This window comes from Phaenicophaeus curvirostris, chromosome 31 (genome assembly GCF_032191515.1).
Source record: "Phaenicophaeus curvirostris isolate KB17595 chromosome 31, BPBGC_Pcur_1.0, whole genome shotgun sequence".
Lineage (NCBI taxonomy): Eukaryota > Metazoa > Chordata > Aves > Cuculiformes > Cuculidae > Phaenicophaeus > Phaenicophaeus curvirostris.
Window position 1 is genome coordinate 3,539,644 of NC_091422.1, and position 23,428 is coordinate 3,563,071.

A 23,428-nucleotide genomic window follows, 5' to 3' on the forward strand; every position below is an offset into this window, starting at 1 on the left:
TGCAATCAAACTTTTCTCCACAAAATATAATCCTTAGCTGGAGCATGGGTGGAACTGGAATGGGAAGTGCTCAGCTCTGTTATCTCGGAGCTCAGTGGCATCCCCTGACACTGTGAATGCTTTACTCGTCCTAAACCTTTCCAAAGCACCGACATCACTCTGAGGCCATACGTTAGTTTTACGCCTGTGCAGAGCATCCAGCTGAAAGGAGTTTTGCAAACAAACCTCAGCTTTTGCTGATCCTCCCGTTCCCGAGGAACAGCAGCCTTCCACTGCAAGTGGGCTGTAATTTCACTTCCATTGTGGAGGACCACAGAGCTGCAGTTTGCCAGAGTAAGGGAAGTCTTCTCAATCGTCAAGGAGCCCTTCTCCAGCTCAATGCTGGCATCTACAGCCCATCCATAAAGTCTTGTGTGGATATCTTCACCTGGAACAAAGCACAGCGGAGTCTTTGCTCACCTCACTTGCTGATACTACAACAGAGCAAACCACCAGTAGCAGAAGGAAGTGTTAGGGCTCTTTGCAGTATTGACAGTTTCACAGACCAGAACATTTACCACATCCTGACAGCTGCATGTGGACTGCCAGAGGATGTCCTGGACACCACTCTAAGCACCCTTTTTCTGGGTAGTTGTAGACATCGAGCCCCAAGGTGACGCTGTGACACTACTGACAGTGAGATTTTTCAGATGTGCCCAGGTGGCCTTTGGGTTGCCATCCCACTCAGGTCACAAGGAATTCTGGATTGAGGTCATTCAGGTGACTGAGGAGTCCCAGTTCAGCCAGGCCTCACGTAGAGCCTCATGCAGACCTGCCACTAGGGCTGTGTTTCTCCGGACCCCTTGGTGCTGACCAGCAAAGGGATCTGGGGGCACATGGGCAGACAAGGGAGGTTCAGAGGAACAAGAGAAGCAGCAGCACACGGCAAAAATTAAACCTATATAACGCGCACCTGATCCTGCCTAAGTCACACTGACAGCAGCATGAGGTACTGGGATATGCTGCCACTGGTGAGCCAAGCAAGTCAGCACAGCAAAGCACAGAAAATGCCTCCCAACCTCCCAAACTGCGGGCTTATTCTTAGAGCTTCTGTTTTGTAATAAACAGTCTGCTGGTGGTGTTTCTGAAAGAGCCACATGGCTGCTTTTTGTATGTGAATCACAGGGAGTCTGACTTAGTGCAGGACAAAGCAGCCAGGGCTTGCCAGGTGAGGCTGGGTGACATTGCCTGGTGCCCTGCTCTACGCCTGCAATAAGCAGCTGTTAAGACTGAGTGATTAAATATTTCCATTTCACTTTAGCAATTCATCTCAACAGCATTTAGCTTATTTGCATGCTTTGAAGCTAGAGAGACAATCCCTCAAGTAATCATTTGCTCTCCGTCTTAAAGTTTATTTCAAAATAACTGCATCATAACTGTTTTGAAGGAAGCTGAGAGTGTGCAGCATGCAGCGCTTACCGGTGTCATAGTGACCTACCACGGACCTGGAATGATTCCCGGTTTTCAGCAGGTGAAATTCCACTGTTACTTGTGTGGCCTCACCAATCCCAAGGTTCCCAATGGAGGGATCGACAGAGAAAGGGCCGCAACACAAACAGAGATATCAGCACTACTGTGGGAGACTTGAGGACTATATTCCTTTTGCAGTCTAGTTCACTTCAGCTCACTTAGGCAAGCAAGGAACAATCAAACCACAGTCAGCAGAAGCAAACCCCAACACCCAGGATCAGCAACAGAGCTGCTGACTCTCCTTTCTGAAGGGATCCAGCACTTCAGAAGATCCTGTGGTATAAAACGACCTCCTCTCCTCCAGACTCCCCACCCAGCTCTCTGCAGTGAGACTCAAGAGTCTGGCTGCGAGCAACACAGTCAGAGAATGGTTTTTGAAGAGCGCAGAGGTGGTGAGAACTGTTTGCACACACAACTTGACCCTGACTGCCTCAGGAGCTCTGCCACCTACAAACCACACCTCAAGAGATGCAAATGTCAAGGCAATACCTGTTCCAATGACATCACAGGCTATAAATCAGACAGGGAGAATGAAAGCGTTTCTTGAAGACCAAAGAATAATTATGGTTTAATTGTCAGCATTCATTTTTTACCTTCAAAAAACAGCCTGGCTGAGGCTAGGAAAGGTTCCATTTTATCAGCATTGCAATGAAAGCTGCTCTGAGCAAAGGAAACATCACACAAATCTCAATGAATGCAAACATACACTAGATACTACCCCATGGTAACAAAAGGAGAATCCCATTTACAGCCTGAACAATTAAATGCTCACACGCTCACCCGCTCAAGGGTAAGACAAGGGACAAAGTATTGGACATCAGGGCTCTCTGGGGTTGCCTCGCCCTGCTTCTCTTTGTAGCCATGTTCATATGTCGCTCTGCTGCCTCTCTAAAATTGAAGAGCGGCACTTCGCCTTTCCTGGGTACAAGTTTCTCTCTTCCATCCCAAAAATGAACACTATTTGTTACTAATAAATCATATTTTAAAGGAACCAGTGTATTTGGCAAAGCTTGTCTCAGTGACATGAAGCTCGTGTCGCTTGGTTGCTTGCAGAACTGCCTTAAGCCAGCAAAATTTTTACCCTAAATATTAATGATGTTAAATCATTTCTCAGTCTCTCCAAAGAAACAGATAATTCCACAAGCATGGGGAGCTAGAGATCACAGGGTACTTTCTCTTTAGTTCTCTATATCCATGCTCTTTGAGGGTAGCACAAGTTGCAAAACTAAATCTAAACACCACATGAAAGATGAGAAAACAGGTATGCCCAAAGAGATCTTGCCCCTGTGGCCTGGTGCACAAACATCTGCTGGCTCAAAGTTATCCAACAGAGCCATGCTAAGAGGTAGCAGGATGTTGCCTGGTTTTGTTCCCCTGCAATGCTTCCTCCCTTCCACCCCCTGGACTAAATCCTCCTCCGGTAACTGGCCAAGAGAGCAGCATTGACCCCTCACGGCACAGCACTGAGATTCAGACACGCAAGGATCACAGCACTGACAGTCAAACCTCTGAGCAAAAGCCATGCGCATTTGGCATGGAATAGGGGCCTGGAGGCAGAGCAACCTCAATTACATGCATGAAGACACAGGCACAGCAAGACAGCTGCCCTCAGGCTCTGGGGTGATGTGTCTGCCTACTTATTCCTATACACGCCCTTCCAGGCAGCCATCTCAAAGCCATCAGCAGCACAGCAACCTCGCTGGAGCTAAGGACGTGGCCCAGCACTGAGGGATAAAAGCAATCTGAAACACTGAAGAGCCTTCAGACTGCGAGAGCAGCATCTTCGCGACACGGACAGAGGTTCCCCCAGGTCTACATCCAGTACTACCCCACTAAAACCAGCGCAGTTCCTCAAAACCAGATGCCCTGTTCCAAAGCCAGCCCTGGAGGTTCATCTTCCACTGAAGGCACGACCCTCCTGGGGCCTCCACTCTCACCTGGTTCTCCTCAGGGATGAAAAGGATGTGGAAAGTTGCAGTCCTGCCAGGTGGTACCTTGTGCCAGGCAAGATCGTGATTGACCAACTTGAAATAAGGTGAGATCTCCGTGGTGACCTTCACCAGCCGAGGAACCTGAAGGAATGACAGGAAACCATAACTTTGCCACTCATGGAAACACAAGAAGAGACCTGGACACACCCTGGCAAAATCCTTCCTCAGCCTCCCTGCCAGAGCACCTTTCACTCCAGAGGGAAGTGTGCAGACCACGCAAGGGTGGGCTCAAATCCCTTCTGCCTGGGCAAACAGCTCTCGGCCAGAGGCAGCCGGGCAACACCTCTCTGGGAAGGAAGCGCCAAGCAGGGAAGACACCAGCAGTGCGGAGTTACAGTCACACCATCAACCAGCCCAAAGATCCTGCTTGCTTCTGCCTACACACATCCATGCAGTCACACCTCCAAAGGGGGAATGCGTTCTCTGAAGGTCAAACAGTATCTCTTATCCTGGAGGAAGGAAAAAAGTCCCTTGTAACAGACCGGGCGTGAGTGAGGCAGTCAAGCCGCGGTGCCACACAGCCACGCAGGCGCAGCAGCGAGAGAAGGAGACCACAGACACCACGGCCTTACTGGCAATAAAAGCAAGCTTAAGAAGAGAAAAAGGAGGAACACAGGAAAACAGAGACACGAGTAGACGTCGTACTTGGGGACACGGTCTACTGTCAGACTTAGCAGGGCTGGATCGATGATTGGACTCAATGATCATAAAGCTCTTTTCCAAGCAAAACCATTCTGGGATTCTGTGATCAAACCTTCCTGTCCCAGCACTTACTCATTGTTTCTCAGAACCACCGCCTCTTCATAGACCTCAGGGGCGACGAAGTTCTGAAATACCAACCAACTCCGCCGGGAAAGGCTGGAAGAAGCTCTTTCGCCGGTCACCTGCTGAGAACTGGAGACACAAGACAGACAGTGGTGAGTGGTTCAGCTGCTGGGAGGAAGATTCATGAATGAGAATCCAAGGCTGGTCTCCACAGAAGTACAGTGTGCCTTGGGAAGCGCATTTGCCTGGCTCACTCTGGGGAAACAGGAGCTTACCCATCCATGTTCTGAGGTGATCAATAATTTCTGGACCGCTTTAAGCAGGCTCAACCTAACAATCTCCTCAGTAGGCATTTCTCCAAGAGGCTTCCTTCTCAAAAAGGCAAAGCAGAGCCTACCTCCAGCTGAGCCCTCTACTGATGTGGTCACACAGCTCCAGAGCACTTACTGAAACAGCCACAAGCACTCATGGAGCAAGTCAAAGTTGCTCCACGGCAGACAACTTTGGGATGATCTTTACTGTGAGATCGAGGCACCAAGCCCCACATGGCCCCCAGTATTTCTTTTGATACAGAGCCTAGAAACCAGCAAGCACCCCAGGAGGTAACACTCACGGCAGGGAAAAGAGAGGTGAGGTGAATGCTGGGTGGTGGTAAGATTCAGCTCTTTGCACCTAATCTACGAGTAAGAGTGGGCTTGGCATCTCCTTTTCCATAAACTTTAAATGGATGCCTTATTTTTATTCTATGACCGCCCTTTTCTTTAATGCCACTGCAGAAGCATGTCTGAAGACATACACTAACAGCAAGTGCTGACAGAGGCATTCATCAGAAAATTCCTCCCTGCTTTTTCTCCCCGCTTGCAGCTGTGTTGTCTCCACTCTAAAGGCACAGGTGGGTCCCCTGCTCCTCCACAGAGACCCTGGTCATGCTGAAGCCAGTGGCTGCAGCATGTTGCTAGTTACTTGTGTGCTTGTCTGATGTGTTCCCCAGCTCCTGGGCAGCCCAGGGCAATCCTTAACCAATTGTTACAGGTCTTTCGCTGGCAATTTTCTGCTCCAGAGCCCACCTCAGTCATCGACACGTTTGGACACCCAGCAGTCATGTGAGAAAAGCAGATTTAAACAGATATCTGAGAAACCAGTGATCAGGATAAAGCACATCCACTCCGCTCTGCCCAGGGCGATTCCCCCATAGAGCTGGCAGCATCCCGCAGGCTGCAACCAGAACACCCTTCTAAGGCTCCCACACCTTGTTCCAACCCAAAACACTCATGCAATTGGTTTTGTTAAATCTTAAGCAATTATCACAGGGCCTACAGCCTTCAGAGGCTGTGAAGGTTTTTGCAGGCTGAAGGACACAGGCAAATGGAGGCTGTCCTTGAAAAGACTTTGGCTGGGAGGAGAAGCAAAGTAACAAGAAGAAACACCACCGCGCAGCAACAGTTCACCTCAGCCAATAATATTCCTGACCTAGGGGGGGAACAAGTAGCAAAACCTACTCACTGTAAAGAATACATCGCCTGTTCTCACCAGTTAACATATGTAAAGGAGCCATTAAGCCTAAATAAAGGTCTTTGCTCCTCAGGCAGTTGTCCCTGCAGCAATCCCCTCCAGAGGCCAGGGCTACTCCCCCTGAGGGAGTCCTGACTCCAGACATTTCACACGTTCAGCAAGAGGATGGAAACTGGCAGGGTCCTCATGCCCATGTGCTCTGCCCTGGTCTTCCCCCAGCACTGCGCTTTACCCACGGTAACTGGGATGGGAGCTGACTCCAGCAAGATCCACCGCCTTCAGCCAAGGTTATTTCTATCAGCCCAGTGCACATCAGGACCGCAATGTCCCACTGGCAAAATAGGCTTTCTTCGTCCCCTAGCAGAAGGAAACCACTGCCCCCCGCAGCCTGAAAGGACCACAGAGCCCAGTCACCAAGGGGTCTGCAGGAGCTGGAGCCAAGCCTGTCACAAGCAGGCACCTTCTGCAAACGTCACATCAAAAAGCAAAGAGAAGGGCAGGAAAAGGCCACCTTGTGATAAGAGGCTTCACTCACGTCTCGAAGCTGGGGAATCCGGCCATGACTCAGTCACCTGGAAAAAGCAACAACGAGACTGTGACAATCTAGAATCCCATTTGTGGCAGACAGGACACCCGTGTCTCCAGGCTTTATCTCCTTCCTCAGGCTGCTCTGCCACCAGCCTCTCACCCTGTTGCCATCTCTCTCCCAGCCGCTCTGCCTGCTGCTGCCACTTCTCAGGGACAGGCTCTGGCATTCCCTGCAGCCCGGGAGAAATAACGGTGAGGGTCCTTAAGCAAAGAAAAGGCAGGAATGTGAAAGCCATTCTGGCAGGGGGCGGCCGGGCTGGCAGCTGCTGGCACATCTCCGCCCCCTGAGATGATGCTTGGATGGGAGGGTGCTGCACACACCCCCTGGGGTAAAAATACACAGACAATAAGAGATTGCTGGAGTCCATCAGAATGTAACACGACTACACCGAATGTACCCCTAGACCAGCCAAGAAGATTGCAACCAACAATTTTGTATGTGCCTACTTTTACTATAAATGTAACTCCACAGGCACAGCCGGGGTCACTCCCCTTGAAGAGCGTCCCTGGCGGCCAGTCTGGTTTTTTAACCTCTTGCGCAAGAGAATAAATACTGTACTTTATTTTTGTACCAGCTTGCCGTGCCGTCTCGTTCTTAAGAGTCTGGACCCTAACAATAATAAGCACCAGTAACAACCAGTGTATTCCCCAGCGGCCGGTTTGTCTTTTTCCTGGGCAAGGGGTCCAGGTCGCAGGACTCGGCACCTTCGTTCTGCTCCAGGAGCAATTCTACATAAAAGTAAAGGTGCACGTGCTTTGGCGACCAGCTGGACGTGGGTAACTTCTGCCTGTGGGAGATGGCGTGCCCCACAGAGCTCATCCCTTGGGAGAAGGCAGCGGCCACCCTCCGCTTTCCCCCTCCACCTCTTGGGGGATGTCTGCTCTCTGCTCCTTGGAAAATGCTGGACTCAAAAATTGCCTTCAAAGGTCGTGGCAGGGCTTGAGCTTCCCTTGTGGGAAGGGATAAAAGGGATCCTGGCACCCATGTAGGAGAGACATCCCCCTTGGCCACTCTGGCATTGTCCCTGGGATGGTGCTTCCTGCAGCTGCAGGGCCCAACCCTCCCCTGAGGGAGCCCTGGCAGAAAGAGGACACTTCCCTGCTGGCTCTTGTGAGACAGAAGCAGGTTCTGGAGGCTGGCTTTGGGCTGGACCTCCCTGACACCTCTGTTTTTCGGCCAGTCTTCTCACTAGGAAAGTGAACATCTTGTGCCAGCTACAGTATGTGCTGAGCAGACGGGTCTCCTGTTATCCCTTCCTCTTTGTTTATAGTTTTTCCTTCTCTGAGGAATGTATAGTTGGGCAGACAAGGCAACTGGTACAATTCAGTGGAGATATGGCTGTTGGGAAGCTTATAATAGCATTAAAAATCATTCTTAGATAGAATAACCAGGTTGGAAGAGACCCACCGGATCATCCAGTCCAACCATTCCCATCAATCACTAACCCATGTCCCTTCAGCTCCACCCGTCCCTTAAACACCTCCAGGGAAGGTGACTCAACTCCCTCCATGGGCAGCCTCTGCCAGTGCCCAGTGACCCTTTCTGTGAAAAATTTTTTCCTAATGTCCAGCCAGACCCTCCCCTGGTGGAGCTTGAGGCCATTCCCACTTGTCCTGTCCCCCGTCACTTGGGAGAAGAGGCCAGCACCCTCCTCTCCACAAGCTCCTTTCAGGTAGTTGTAGAGAGCAATGAGGTCTCCCCTCAGCCTCCTCTTCTCCAGGCTAAACACCCCCAGCTCTCTCAGCCGTTCCTCATCAGGCCTGTTCTCCAGCCACCTCACCAGCTTTGTTGCTTTTCTCTGGACTCGCTCCAGAGCCTCAACATCCTTCTTGGGGGGAGGGGCCCAGAACTGAACACACGATTCGAGGAGCGGTCTCCCCAGTGCCGAGTCCAGAGGGAGAAGAACCTCCCTGGACCTGCTGGCCACGCCGCTTCTGATACAGGCCAAGATGCCACTGGCCTTCTGGGCCACCTGGGCACACTGCTTATTATTTCTGCTTATTCCACATTATTAAAATATTTCCGCTTATTCCACAGCTGGCTCCAATCCAAAGGGAAATCAGCAGAGATATTAGAAACAGCCATGATTCCATTTCTATGTCACATTATGATGTGCTGCTCTACTCCGAAGGATTTAGTAGAGGTTCACGGAAACTGATATAAAAGACGACAAATTGAAGGCAAAGGGAACTTGAAGATTCCTTGAAAGGTGGACAAAATTTCATTCTGTGTGTTGGAAACAAACTAGCTCTCCCCATAGTTTTCCTTTCCAAAAGACTCATTGTTTTGCCAGCTTAAGTACTTCAATTAATTACATCCAAGCTGTAGGACAAGTGCACCCCTTGTCAAAACTTTTTTACTCAGCTCTCCTTCCAGCAAACTTCACCTTGATCCTGACAAGCAGACATACAGAGAGTTCACTCAGGCACACTGCATTCTTTTTATTCTCATTTGTTCTTTTGTATTTTTTAATTTGTCGGCAGGAATTAAACGTTATATTTTTAATACCTGGCTCTGCATCTGCTACAGTACAACACTAATATATTCAACCCACAGATGTCACAATGCACTCTTATTCAAACCCCACTGCTAAATCCTCAAAATAACAATGCTTTCTATATTTGAAAGCTTACAATTTTTCTTTTAGTAATGCTCTCTAATTACTGAAACTTATCCACACGTGTAGACAAGTAAAATTCAGACTCTGAACTTCAGTACGTTCTAGGATATTATCTTTACCATTCCATGAGAAATCACTGCAGCTGGAAATACACGTTTCCCCACTTAACAGTCGATCAGAACATTTTTGTGAGCTACTTACTTGTGTGAGCGAGCTGAGATCCTTGGGCAGTATCAGATCTGTTGGTATTCTACTCTATCCACAAACAGTTAGAGGTGCTATTCAGCATAACTCCCATCAAGTCATTTTTGGTGAAGGCTCCCAGAGAGTGCGCAGAACTGTCTTTTCCATCATACACCTTGTGGAAAACAAATAATAGCATTGAACTGGACATCTTATCTAAATATCTGAAAAATATGAGTTTATCCTTATACAACACTTCCAAAGTCGGCTCTGTACGGCCAATAGTTTCTCCAAAAGCATCACTGTTTCCGTTGTGTCAGGTACATACGGCTTGGTTACGCAGTTCAGTGAAATATAAAATATTCTGTCACTGTTAAGATGTTTTCCAGGCTTTTTTCCTTTTCAGTTTTGTGAGGCCATTTTGAATGGAATTAGTATTTATAAGCAAGCCCACCTTCTGAGGTTTCATAAAATCAAATTATTTATCAAGATTATTCACAAAGGCTGACAGAAGCATGACCTCTGAAATCACCACTGAAGTAAGTAACTGCTCTGTTTTCTAGTGTCCGGAGATATTAACACCAGAGCTGAGGGAGACGTATTAAAGTCAATCTGTCACTGCTTATTTCAGACTCTAAACCTACAGCAACCTTTTGTCTTACTAAAGGTTTTAATAAAGAAAGAAAGGTCTTAATAAAGGTTTGAGTCTATTTCCAGCCTAAGTGTAGAGATGATCTCCTTTACTTATGTTATTTTATTAAAAACTTTCAATGAGAGACAAAATCAACACTATTAACCTCCAGTCACAGAATGAATAAGAGTTTCTTTAGATTGTTCACCAGCACACGACAAGCACAAAGAATTGGCTAGGGCTTGACAATTCAGTTTTGCTTATTGCAAAACCTTGAAAGCCATAAAGTACCGAAACAGTCCTCTAAGGGTTTTTCTGTTTGTTTGGGTTTGGGTTTTTGTTTTGTAATCAAAATGAATTAAAAAAAAAAAAGATAACTTCTTCTTTAAATTAAATAAATCACCTGTACTTTATCATGGAAAAATAAACAAATATGAAGTGAGTTTCATAATTCCAAGCATATACCATGCATCATGGGAATGCTTATGGAAAAGCAAAGAATCAGTCTGAACAGCTTTCTTCTAATATGAAATAAAAGATAATTTACCCTGATGTCATACAGGTGAGAGTGACCGCAGATAACTAGTATAAAAGACACAACTGCAGTAAGTATCTTAAGCTCTTAATTCATTTCCAGTGCTGACACTAGCAAAATAAACTAATAAAGCCAGCATGCACAGAGATTTTTTAAGCTAAAAGCCTAAATTTAGTTTAATTAACATAAACAAATATAAATAACTACCTTCCATAAAAGAATCTTTTGAAAAATAATACATGATGCTAGCCATTAATTGAACAATGCTTTCTGTCTTTATTACTAAGGAAAGATTGTCTTATATCAGGCCACATGGATGAGCTCTCAGAAGAGACAATCAATTGTATTTAAGATTTGTGCCAGCACTAACACGTATTTAATGTCTACCTGTAGGCAGAAATATGACTTTAAGCTGTGCTAAGAGCATCTGAAAAAATGCTTCCTGGCTTCTACCATTGTCCTAGGCCAGAACTACAGATCTTTCATGGATTGATTACACTTTATTTATCAGAACTGTAAATCCACTGTACAAAATAAATAAGCATTTGTTCATCATAAGATTTATTGTTTAATAACATCCTGGTCACACATATTATGCAAAAACACAGAGAAAATTTACTTGGATTGAGGAATGGAATAATCTATTTTTAGTAGTCATTAATAAAGTATCACAACTATGTTAAAAATGTGATTTTTCTTCACCTTAAAATAGAGAAGACAAAACCCCCACATCAGCCGACGACTAACACTGTTCCTTAGACATCCTCTTCCAACAGTTTTCTAACACTGCATCTCTCAAGATGAATCCAGACACAAATGAAAACATTGTTTGATGAACTAAAAATGAGATAAGACGTATCATATGACAGTAGATGCAAAAAAACTTAACAATTTTTAACTGGGGACACTTATCCAGTTGTTGTTAACATTACAGATATAAGTAGGCACATGTCTAGTCTAGTAATTGAAATAATATTGCATTGAATCTCCGTGGACTAAACTGATAACTAGCTTGAATCACCCCTGGGAAAGTAAATTAGACAATTGGAGAACACATTTAACACATGAATCTAGACGTTATCACTATTAGATCCCACATTTTTAACTCATTTAGGAGGATCCATTTGACATTCACGTTACGATTACTATTTTCTCTGTCATGACCACAAAGAGAAGGTCTATATGGCCAAATAGATAAAAGACGTGGAATAACATCCTGGTTTTCCTCTTACCTGTGACAAATTCACAGCGATTGCATTATAAAGATTTCACTGTAAGTGGCCACTTTAAAGAATTATGAAATTTCGAGTGGGAATTACAGCAGGGAGATCGGGAAACTGAAGTGTTAGTGATGAGAAAGGATAAGGTTTAAAATAAACAGATAATCCAGGTACTCAGTTTTGCCATATGCCTCAAAATGGTGATTCTGTTTCTATTTCTTTACTTGAGTTCAGATTTCTTCCCTGCTAATTCAAGTTCAGATTTTGCCACAGCTGCAGAAAACTTTGCCTGCTACTCAGTCTTTAACCTGCACGAACTCTCCTTGAAAACATGAGTTTTGACTCCCCCTCACATTCCTACTGAGGTCAGAAACACCCTTGCAAGTGTTATTTTTGATGAACTGAAAGGGAAGTGCTTGCTCTACTGCTGGGATCAAAATATGTAGGCACGAGGACAGTGCTACAATTATTCCTGAGGTAGTAACGGTGCTAATTTCTCTGCATCTGCTGTGAGAATATAAAATCAGACCCTCCCCTGAAGGAGAGGGAAAGGCTGGCTGGATTTTCTTCAATTCCCGTTTCTCATTCTGACAGTAAAGAGAAATTACTTACAAACAAACTTTTCAATTTTCTTTGATTGCAGAGATTTTAATGGCATAAAATCATCCCAAAGGGGAATGTATTTTAAAAGCTTTTATGGTTTGAGGGATAATTCCTGTATAGCCTCCTGACATTTTTATGCACCTTCCTATATATATTCCAAAATCTCTTAATTACGTCCTCACGGAATTCTTAGTGCTCCTGTCTCAAACTAATAGCGATACTATATACACCGTAAGACACTCATGTTGAGTTGACCTTGGCGTTATCAAGATTCTTTCCTCATGCTTCCTTCCTTCACTCCTCTTTCTCACACACTCTTGCACAGCATTTTTTGCCCTGTTACAAATCCCCTTTTCCCAAGGCACCACCACCTTGGCTATGGGGCTCAGCCACCCCCTGTGGAAGGCTGGGCACCTGCACCCAATGTGGAACAACTTATGTACCTGTTCTCTTTAAAAACAGAGTAAGGTGGGAAAATGCCCTGCATTTCAGCAGAGGTTTTATAAATATTCTTCATCCTTAGTGCATCCCTTGCAAGTTGCCTGCAAGGTCATCTTGGGACTTTCCCCTGTGCAGACACAAGACAGAAAACTCAGGCTTATAACATATTGTGCCCATATTTAGGGTACAGAAAGGTAAGGAAGAAAACTTCAGAAGCCCACAGCTCTCCCAAAAGGGAGGGGACGATTATGTTATGTCAGTTGAGAGTGAACTCGTTCTTGCTGAAAAACTAGGTGCTGTAGACCATAAGACATTTTCCTTTTGCCTAACTGATATTTAAAAGGCTACTTTCTTTGCAAAAAAAAAATTAAAAAACAAAATGGAGAAGGAACGCAATAGTGACTTCTGATATATTTCTGAAGAAGAAAAATACATGACCTTGTATGAAGGAGAAAACATAAATTCACACGTGTACAAACAAAATTGACAATTAGTCCTAAAGATGATTTAGCCCTGAAATATGAGAGTTTGTAGAGGAATGAGGTTTAAAAACAAAACGGTGGGCATTTCTTTGCCTCTGCTTATTGACTTTTAGTGCCCATTTCTTGAGCTGTCTGTGCAAGTGTGGAAGAACAGAGCAGAGCTGTAGAAGTCACAGACACGGGCAATTGTTGAGGGGTTTATGTTTTAGAAGCAGAGACTCAGTTTGGACAAGAGAAGGCTGACAAGGGATATGATTGAAGTTTACAAAATCATGAAGGTATTGGACAGCAAGCTTGCAAAACTGTTCATCAAACCAGCACTGTTAGAGCAAAGGGCACTTAATGAAACCGGATGTTTCATTAATCAATTAAGAATGTGGATTTCAAAGAGATAAAAACAATGACTTCTTCATGCAGTACACAGTGAACTTCCACGATTTGATGGCAGCGAGTAAGTTTCTAGCAGCATTAATTAATTTGAAGGACTAACAGATTTCAAAGACAACACGGTAGCAGCAGGTGGAAGAGACGGCAAAGTGCTGCTTAACTTAACCCACCAGGAGCCTGAGGGACCGTAGGGGCGATGGAGCACAGACAGTGGCCAAGCTTGCGTGACCTCAATAAATTACCGATTGCTATAATCAGGGCAAGTGCACTGAGCTACATACGTGCAAAGCTACTGGCAGCCTGAGGGACCACAGCCGAGAAGCTCAGTGGGGAGTCGAAGTCTTTGCCTGCACTGTCAGACCACGGGAGGGGACAATATCGACCAAGGGACAATACACACCTCGTATTTTGCCCACTTACTCAATTCATTTTGATCTAAAAGAAAAACCACAGGCCGCGGTCTGGCAGTGTTTAATTCACTGTGTCCACACAAGCATGGAGGTGTTTAGTATCAACAATTTTGTGGGTAAAGATGGAGAAAATGCTGTTCTTTTGACTGTAACTTTCTAATCCCATAGGGGATTCTTAAAGGTTTGCTTATTTCATGGTGTAATTCAGTCTTGTTAAAAAGAACACGTGTAACAACAAAGCTAGGAATGTCTAGACTAATAAAGTCAATACTTATTGATTTATACTTATAGAGAGGGGTCTCTCATTTTTATTTCCTTCCCACCTTCACTATAAGGAAACTTACAACTTCAAATCGAATTTTCACACTAATCTACATAAAGTGTCTCTTAAGATAACAAAAAGGATAAAAAAAGGCTACCAAAGGCTACCAAAACTGGATTCATAAAACTTGGTATTTTTTCCAGCCCCAGGGTTTTTCCCAGAAAAGAACTATTCGCTGACCTGGAGCTGACTTTGAACAACAAGACATTATGTTTAAATATTGTAGTTCACGACGCTGTATTACAGGTTTTAAAATGTAAACAAAACAAGCCAAACCAAAACAAGCCAGGTAAGAGTTAGAAGAATGAAAACACAATATGAAAAAGGACCCTTAAAACCAGCCCAGTTGCATTGTGTCAGTACGGAACACTTGGAAAATGTGCATTTCAGAGTTGTCTCCTCTACTGATACTCAGTCCTGTTTCTGTGTGTCTTTATGGCTACATCTACAGTAATTAGCTGTCTATTGTGTCCCACCAACATTGCATTTATTTTCTTATTTTCTAGGGCTGCAATCAGCTTGTACTGTAAAAGTTTTAATAGTTTATCATTTTCTTTATTTATAAGCCTTGTACACATAACTCGTGATTCATTTCAACCCCCAAACAGATTTAGAAGTGAGAGAGTTAAAAAAACTAAATTATATATGAAGAAAGTGACGGGGCACAGGACAAGAGGGAACGGCCTCAAGCTCCCCCAGGGGAGATTTAGGCTGGACAGTAGGAAAAAATTCTTCACAGAAAGGGTCATTGGGCACTGGCAGAGGCTGCCCAGGGAGGGGGCTGAGTCACCTTCCCTGGAGGGGTTTAAGGCACAGGTGGACGAGGTGCTGAGGGACATGGGTTAGTGTTTGATAGGACTGGTTGGACTCGATGATCCGGTGGGTCTCCTCCAACCTGGTTATTCTAGGATTCTATTAAAGATGTAACAAAAAGTCTAATGAGTTAAAAAAAAAAAATTATATATGAAGAAAAATGTAACAAGAAGTCAAATAAAGGGTGAATGAAAAGATATATGACCACATTTTCAAAAAACGTGCTTGGGTTTCCTTAAAAGAGTCATAACAAACATTCTTGTCTATCTGTTCGCCACCCTATAAACCTTGGCCCATTTTCTACAGTAAGGACTATATAATTTATATTGCTCTTTTTTTCCCTGATTCTTCATAAAGTTTTTGCCATCTACAACTAAAAATATCTGAAAACAGTTTCCAGACACGTAGCAGAATTGAATTTCTTACCTGAAAATGTGATGCTGAAGCCTTCATGAGAAATCGAAAAATCAGATATAAATCAAAGCGCAGTAAAATTTGCATTTTCAGTAATGAGCAAATAATCATGAGAGCTCTCCAGGTCAAAGGTGTGAAAAAACAGCTGGACACCTTTAAAAATATTAAAAAGGGGAAAAGACAAGCATTAAAAGGGAAGTTTCTTTCTCTTCCTTTATAAAGAGGTGACACAGAAAGCAAAACTTACAGTATATGGAAAGAGTTTTAGAAAAAGTCACACACGGAATCCAAACATGACACACAGAAAAGAAAACATGCAGAAAATAAAACTTGCAGAAAGAACTCGGGCTTAACCAATCCAAATGTGCAGTGTGGACGTTTGTTTAGCTCGCTGTAAATCAATCCCTCCCCTCAGAGGACTGATGGAATTCAGAGCTATTTGTATACAGCACTCTGAAAATCCAAATTTGTATGGTACAGATTTTATTCAAGTTCCTCTATGTCTCCTTCATTTATAACCTCTGTCATAGTCTTACTATTAAACCAGGAGATGTACATTAATAATTGGCTAAGACTTTGTATTCAGGTTTTATATTTTGCATTTTTGTCCAACAGAATTCTATCTTTTATTCTAACCTTCCAGGAAGTGCCCACAGATACAAGATTTGTCAACAGTCTTCCATATATACAGATTCATAGTTTCTGGGACCAATCTTTTACTCAAGTCATGCCTGTTTTTTCAATTTTGAATTTCCATTAGGTTTTCAAATACAATTATTTACTGTAGGGAATAACATTCTTCATGGAAAGGCTTCTCGTACGATTTACATTTAAAATGCCATATACATTTTAAACAAAAACCCAGCCTGTAAGAAAATTTTAAACAGCAGAAACTTCCAATATAGTTATATATATCATATATAGTTATATATATACATACATAGGAATGGTTGGACTCGATGACCCGGTGGGTCTCTTCCAACCTGGTTATTCCATGATTCTATGATTCTATTATATATAGTTATATATATAATCACACATAATAGCATCCAAATGCCACTTTACTATATGTATTGCCTAAATATATATAATTTAAATTCAGATTTAAATCTGAAATCTAAGGTTCCTAATCAACAGATCAAATCTGCTTCTTCACGCTTAATAATCATGCAGAAGAGCAACCAACAGGATCCCCACAGCTTTCACCAAACCTTTTGTGCTATTTAATAAGTAACTATTATTTTAATGTATTTTACCTCTTCTACTTTTCCTAAAAGAGACTAAAAGACATTTGTTCCGCTAATAATTTAAAGAATGTTTCTTTTGCGGAATAAACACAACATTTTAACACCGCATTCAAAGATATTTATTTTGCAAAATCATTCTTCCTCAGAAGACTGGCAGAAAGCACTAATTTAATACATAAAAGGGATTTTATTGCGTTTCTGTGTTTCAATTTTTTAAACACAGACATTATGTAGGCAGATGCAACTCCCATTAGATTCTTACCCTTGCCAGGTGACACTTCAGTTGTCCAAGTGCAGTTTAAAGAGTTCGGATAAAAATCAGGAAAACCTGGAGAGAGAACAAGCAAGAGGAAAAAAGGTGAGGGAGAAAACCACACAAGTCATACAGAAGTCCTGTTTATTATTGAAAACATGTAAAAAGAAATCAGTTAGCATGTAAACTATCCTTAAAATTAAAAACAGGCTCAATTATTAGAGTAAGATGTTAATTCATCCAAAGCCATGACAAGCACCTTTGACAACGATCCATTTCTTCTTCCATTAGTCCTTGAAAAAGAGTTTATTTTTCATCTACAGCCTCTCCTGTTAGTTAATAGGATACAAAAATAGGTAAAACTTTGTTCCAGAGCTCTGCAACCATTAATTGCTATTGTAGCATTACTTAAGAAGCAAGATTATTATTTTGTGTGAACTAAATTAAAACCAAGTATCTTGCATCTAATTTTCTTGCACTACATATTTAGAAAGGCTTATGTTTAATTCCATTTTTATCAACCAAAATTATTAAGAAGAAAAATGTCCTTTTGCAAAGAAAGAGATGTTCGTCTATTTAATTTCTTCTGTGATGTGCGGGGAAAAAAAAGTGTATTTGCTTCTTTCACAGATTCAGATTGTCCCATCATAACTCATTTATGTGGAGCTGAGTATTTTGAAAGGAAAAAAAACCCTATCCTAAAAGCCATTTTATTGTCCAGGTTTTTTATGGTTTGTTTTTCTTTTTTAATTTTAATAAATTAAGTATTTAACTGTAAAACCACAAAGCATTCTATATATCTTATATATTATATATATTTCAGTCTTCTTGCTCACATAGAGAGATACTTTGGCATCAATTAGATGGTAAACATACATGACATGAGATATAGATGAGACATATATTATATATTTTATATATATATAAGCATGGTGGCATTATAGCTGAAGTTATATTTTTTTAGTCTCATTAGATCAAGGCGTTTGTTAAAGTTTTCAAGGTTTTTTGAGTTTATGTATTATTTATATTATAAATAGAAGGAAAAGCAGTGTTTCTAGCCTGTTTTTCCTGCATAGATGTATTTCTGCACATAAGCGTGAATGAGAATATGCAGTAAATACAGGATTGATAACATTACTTAACAATAAATAACATAATTACAGACATCGGGTTCATAATGCCGTAAACGAACAGTAGTTTGTATTGTGAGAATATTATAATATATATTTCCTTCGAGCAGAAAGTCAGCAAATAGTAAATGGCTTCATCATTCAGTTGGTGTGATCAGGAGTTTTAACTGATCACTTGAACGAAAATCATTACATTTTAAAATTAAACAGACAAAACTATATAAAAAATTACAACGTAGTCAATGTTTTTTTTTCCTTTTTTGTTTTTAGTTATCCCTTTTCACTAAGCCAAATAACAAACAGCCTCCATTATAGGTGATTTCAATGTGTCATTTATTTTTAAATAGCATTTTAAAATTAATGATTTGCAATTAATAACAAACGTAATGACAAACTTGAAACAAAGAAAAAAAGTTTTGCTATGTGCCTATTAGATTTCTCAATACAAAAAATGTAAATAATCAGAACTTGAAGTCAACGCACACATTTGGACTGATAACATTCTCGAAAACTTTTCTAGATCTAATTATTACTTGGAGATAAAAACAGATTATTAGTTTATAATGCAATTTTATATTCTATGAATTTTGGTGTGAGGCAATTACCCCCCTTGACCCCCCTCAGGCCCCAATTACCCCCTTTGACCCCCCCCCATGGGGACCCCAATTACCCCCCTTGACCTCCTTCAAGCCCCAATTACACCCCATGACCCCAATTACCCCCACAGACCCCACCCTTGACCTCCCATGGGAACCTCAATAACCCCCCTTGACCCACGTCACACCCCAATTACACCCCCCCCCACACCAACCACCCCCATTTAACCCCTCAACACCCCCATGGGGAATGCAATTAGCCCCCTTGACCCCAATTACCCACCCTCCATTCCCCCCAGACCCCAATTAACCGCTTTGACTCCCCCCCGACCACACTTATGCCCCACCTTGGCCCCCTCCAGACCCCAATTACCCCTCCCTGACCACCCCAAACCTCCCCTTGGGGACCACAATTTCCCCCTTGACCCCCCAGTGGGCTCCCAATAACCACCTTTGACCCGCCCCAGACCCCAATTTTCCCCATACGACCCCCACCGTGGGACCCCAATCCCCCCACCACGGCCCCCCTCACGTCGAGCAGGAGGACGAGGCGCCCCCCCCCAGCAGGTGGGTCAGCACCCCGAAGGTGGGGGGGACACCAGGCTCCCCCCCAGTGGGTCCCCCCGCCCCACACCGAACCCCGCCGACAACAGGACCAGAAAACTGGGGAGAGCGGGATGCCCCCCAACCCCAGTTCCCCCTCCTTTGGCCCCTCAGCTCCCACTTTTGGCCCCCCAGAACCCTTTTTCCCCCTAAACCCCCCCCATTTACCCCCCAATTCATGGCCCAGCACCTCCCGGCGTGGTGCAGCCGCGTCTGTGCCCTCACAGTCCGGACCGCAGCCGCTCCCCGCCCTCGCCAAGCACCGGCCCCAGGCAGCTCCTGTCAAGGAGCCTGAGCAGGGCGGGCGCCGGCCCCGAGGATCCACCTTGGACCCAGGGTCCTGCACGTCCACCTCACAGGGAGGTGATCCGGATGGCACAAGTCTGGGGCTGGTGGTACTTTTCGCTTTTCTAAAAAGCACACTAATAAATCATATGGTGCCTGCCTTTCCATCCCCAATTTCTAAACCGACCTCGAGGTTTCTCTTTTTGGCAGCCTTACCGGCAACTCCTGTGGCTTTGACGGCGGGCGGCAGCTCCGGGCGGCGAGATCCCCTCTGTAGGGTCGATCCAGATGCGAGGACTTGTTGCTACTTCGTCCTTTTCATCTCCCAGCGGCTGCAAGTGGCGCTTTCCCGGACTCGCAGCAAGCGTGGCTGAGCGGCGGCACGTCGAGCGCTACCACGTCGCGGTCACCAGATGTCGCTATTCCTTGCCGGAGGGAAGACTCGCGCAGCCGATGGGGTTGACAAGCAAGCTCCGTTTATGCAACAGGAGGCGCGTGTTATATTGAGGCTGCTCATCAATATTCATAATTCTCGATACCTGATTGGTTCACAACAGGAGTAACAGTTGCAAAAATTCCTAACTTCTGGAGCCTACTTCCCCATTCCTCCTAACCGCAACGTCCTGTTTTTCTGCAGGAGCTGCTGTCAAGGTCAGTCCGTCCTTGACAGCTCAGCCCAGCTCCTGAACGTCCCCGTGCCCCCACCCTCGTAGCCATGCTTCCCCAATGGCTGTAGGGAGAACGCCTCAGCTCCGGTGGAGGAGCCTGAGCAGGGGGCAAAAGGGAGGGGAAATGGGGGAGGAAATGGGTCTGGGGGAGGGGGAAATGAGGGGACTGGGGGTCAGTGAGTGGGGAGAGATGGGGTCCTGGGAGGGGAAATGGGGGGGTTGGGGGGCAAAAAGGGGGGGAATGTTGGTAGTGGGGTAAAATGGTTCTGGGGCAGTAATGGGGATGTTGGGAGGCAAAAGAGGGGGGAAATAGGGGGCAAAATGGGTCCTGGGGGAGATAATGGGGGGGAAATGGAGGGGTTGGGGGTAAAAAGGGGGAGTAATGTGGGGGAAAATGGGCCCTGGGGGGAAACGGCGGGGAGGGGGTAAAAAGGGGGGTGAACTGGGGGGGTTAGGGGGCAACGGGTGGGTAATGGGGGGGTTGGGGGGTAAAAGGGGGGTGGAATGAGGGGAAAATGGTTCCAGGAGGGTACTGGGGGGTGGGGGAATGGGTCCTGAGGGGGGAAAAAGAGGGAATTGGGGAGCAAAAGGTGGAGGCAGGGGAGTGGGGTCTTGGTGGGGAAATGAGGGGGTTGGAGGGCAACAGCGGGGGAGATGAGGGGCAGTGGGGGGGAAAATTGGGTCCTGGGGGGAGAAATGGAGGGGTAATGGGGGAGTTAGGGGGTAATTGGGGGGGGGAAGTGGGTTCTGGGGCAGGAAACGGTGGGGGGAGAATGGGGCGGGAATGGTTCCAGGGGAGGGAAAGGGGGGGATGAAGCAGGGGGATTGGGGGGCTGGGGGGGGGGAATGGGTCCTAGAGGGGTTGGGGGGCAAAAGGGGGAGGAAATGGGGGGCAGTGTGGGGAAATGGGGTGTTGGGGTGCAGCAAGGGGGGGGATGGGGGACGGGGGGGAAATGAATTGGGGGGGTAAATGGGTCGGGGGGACAAAATGTGGGAGCTGGGGGGCAAAAGGAGGGGGAAAGGGGGTTGGGGTGGAAGTAACGGGGTTGGGGGGCAATGGGGGGCATCCCGCTCTCCCCAGTTTTCTGGTCCTGTTGTCGGTGGGGTTCAGTGCGGGGCGGGGGCCCCACTGGGGGGGAGCCTGGTGTCCCCCCCACCTTCGGGGTGCTGACCCACCTACTGGGGGGGCTGAAGGGGGGGCACCTTGTTGTCCTGCTCAACGTGAGGGGGAGCCGTGGTGGGGGGATTGGGGTCCCAAGGTGGGGGTTGAAGGGAAAAATGGGGTCTGGGGGGGTCAAGAGTGGTAATTTGGGGCCCATTGGGGGGTCAAGGGGGGTAATTGTGGTCCCCAAGGGGAGGTTTGGGGTGGTCAGGGAGGAGTTATTGGGATTGGGGGGTGTCAAGGGGGTTAATTGAAGTCTGGAGGGGGCCAAAGAGGGGTAATTGCAGTCGGGAGGGCAGTCAAAGCGGTTAATTGGGGTCTGGGGGGGATCCAGGGTGGGTAATAGGGGTCAAGGCGGGTAATTGCATTCCCCATGGGGGTGTTGAGGGGTTCAGTGGGGGTGGTTGGGGTCAAAGGGGGTAGTTGGGGTTTGAAGGGGGTCAAGGGGAGTAACTGGGGTCCCCATGGGGGAGTCAAGGGGGGTCTGTGGGGGTAATTGGGGTCGGGGGGGATAACTGGGGTTTGAAGGGAGTCAAGGGGGGGGTAATTGAGGTCACAGGGGGTAATTGGGGTCCCCATGGGGTGGGTCAAAGGGGGTAATTGGGGCCTGAGGGGGGTCAAGGGGGTAATTGCCTCACACCAAAATTCATAGAATATAAAATTGCATTATAAACTAATAATCTGTTTTTATCTCCAAGTAATAATTAGATCTAGAAAAGTGTTCAAGAATGTTATGTTATTAGTCCAAATGTGTGCGTTGACTTCAAGTTCTGATTATTTACATTTTTTGTATTGAGAAATCTAATAGGCATATAGCAAAACTTTTTTTCTTTGTTTCATGTTTGTCATTACGTTTGTTGTTAATTGGAAATCATTAATTTGAAAATGCTATTTAAATATAAATGACGCATTGAAATCACCTATGATGGAGGCTGTTTGTTATTTGGCTTAGTGAAAAGGGATAACTAAAAACAAAAAAGGAAAAAAAAACATTGAATACATTGTCATTTCTTATATAGTTTTGTCTGTTTAATTTTAAAATGTAATGATTTTCGTTCAAGTGATCAGTTAAAACTCCTGATCACACCAACTGAATGATGAAGCCATTTACTATTTGCTGACTTTCTGCTCGAAGGAAATATATATTATAGTATTAATTCTCACAATACAAACTACTGTTCATTTACGGCATTATGAACCCGATGTCTGTAATTATGTTATTTATTGTTAAGTAATGTTATCAATCCTGTATTTACGGCATATTCTCATTCACGCTTATGTGCAGAAATACATCTATGCAGGAAAAACAGGCTAGAAACACTGCTTTTCCTTCTATTTATAATATAAATAATACATAAACTCAAAAAACCTTGAAAACTTTAACAAACGCCTTGATCTAATGAGACTAAAAAAATATAACTTTAGTTATAATGCCACCATGCTTATATATATATATAAAATATATAATATATGTCTCATCTATATCTCATGTCATGTATGTTTACCATCTAATTGATGCCAAAGTATCTCTCTATGTGAGCAAGAAGACTGAAATATATATAATATATAAGATATATATAATGCTTTGTGGTTTTACAGTTAAATACTTAATTTATTAAAATTAAAAAAGAAAAACCATAAAAAACCTGGACAATAAAATGGCTTTTAGGATAGGGTTTTTTTTCCTTTCAAAATACTCAGCTCCACATAAATGAGTTATGATGGGACAATCTGAATCTGTGAAAGAAGCAAATACACTTTTTTTCCCCGCACATCACAGAAGAAATTAAATAGACGAACATCTCTTTCTTTGCAAAAGGACATTTTTCTTCTTAATAATTTTGGTTGATAAAAATGGAATTAAACATAAGCCTTTCTAAATATGTAGTGCAAGAAAATTAGATGCAAGATACTTGGTTTTAATTTAGTTCACACAAAATAATAATCTTACTTCTTAAGCAATGCTACAATAGCAATTAATGGTTGCAGAGCTCTGGAACAAAGTTTTACCTATTTTTGTATCCTATTAACTAACAGGAGAGGCTGTAGATGAAAAA

The 23,428-nt window shown here is 44.3% G+C and overlaps 1 long non-coding RNA gene across 1 annotated transcript; it reads right to left on the bottom strand.

Moving 5' to 3' along the window:
* Nucleotides 1-352: 352 nt before the first annotated feature.
* Nucleotides 353-6,325, bottom strand: LOC138732445 (uncharacterized). Its single transcript, XR_011339276.1, has 4 exons — nt 6,289-6,325; nt 4,275-4,394; nt 3,447-3,581; nt 353-427 (listed from the first exon to the last, which is right to left on the bottom strand). It is a non-coding gene; the product is annotated as an uncharacterized lncRNA (long non-coding RNA).
* Between the last annotated feature and the right edge of the window lie 17,103 nt (nt 6,326-23,428).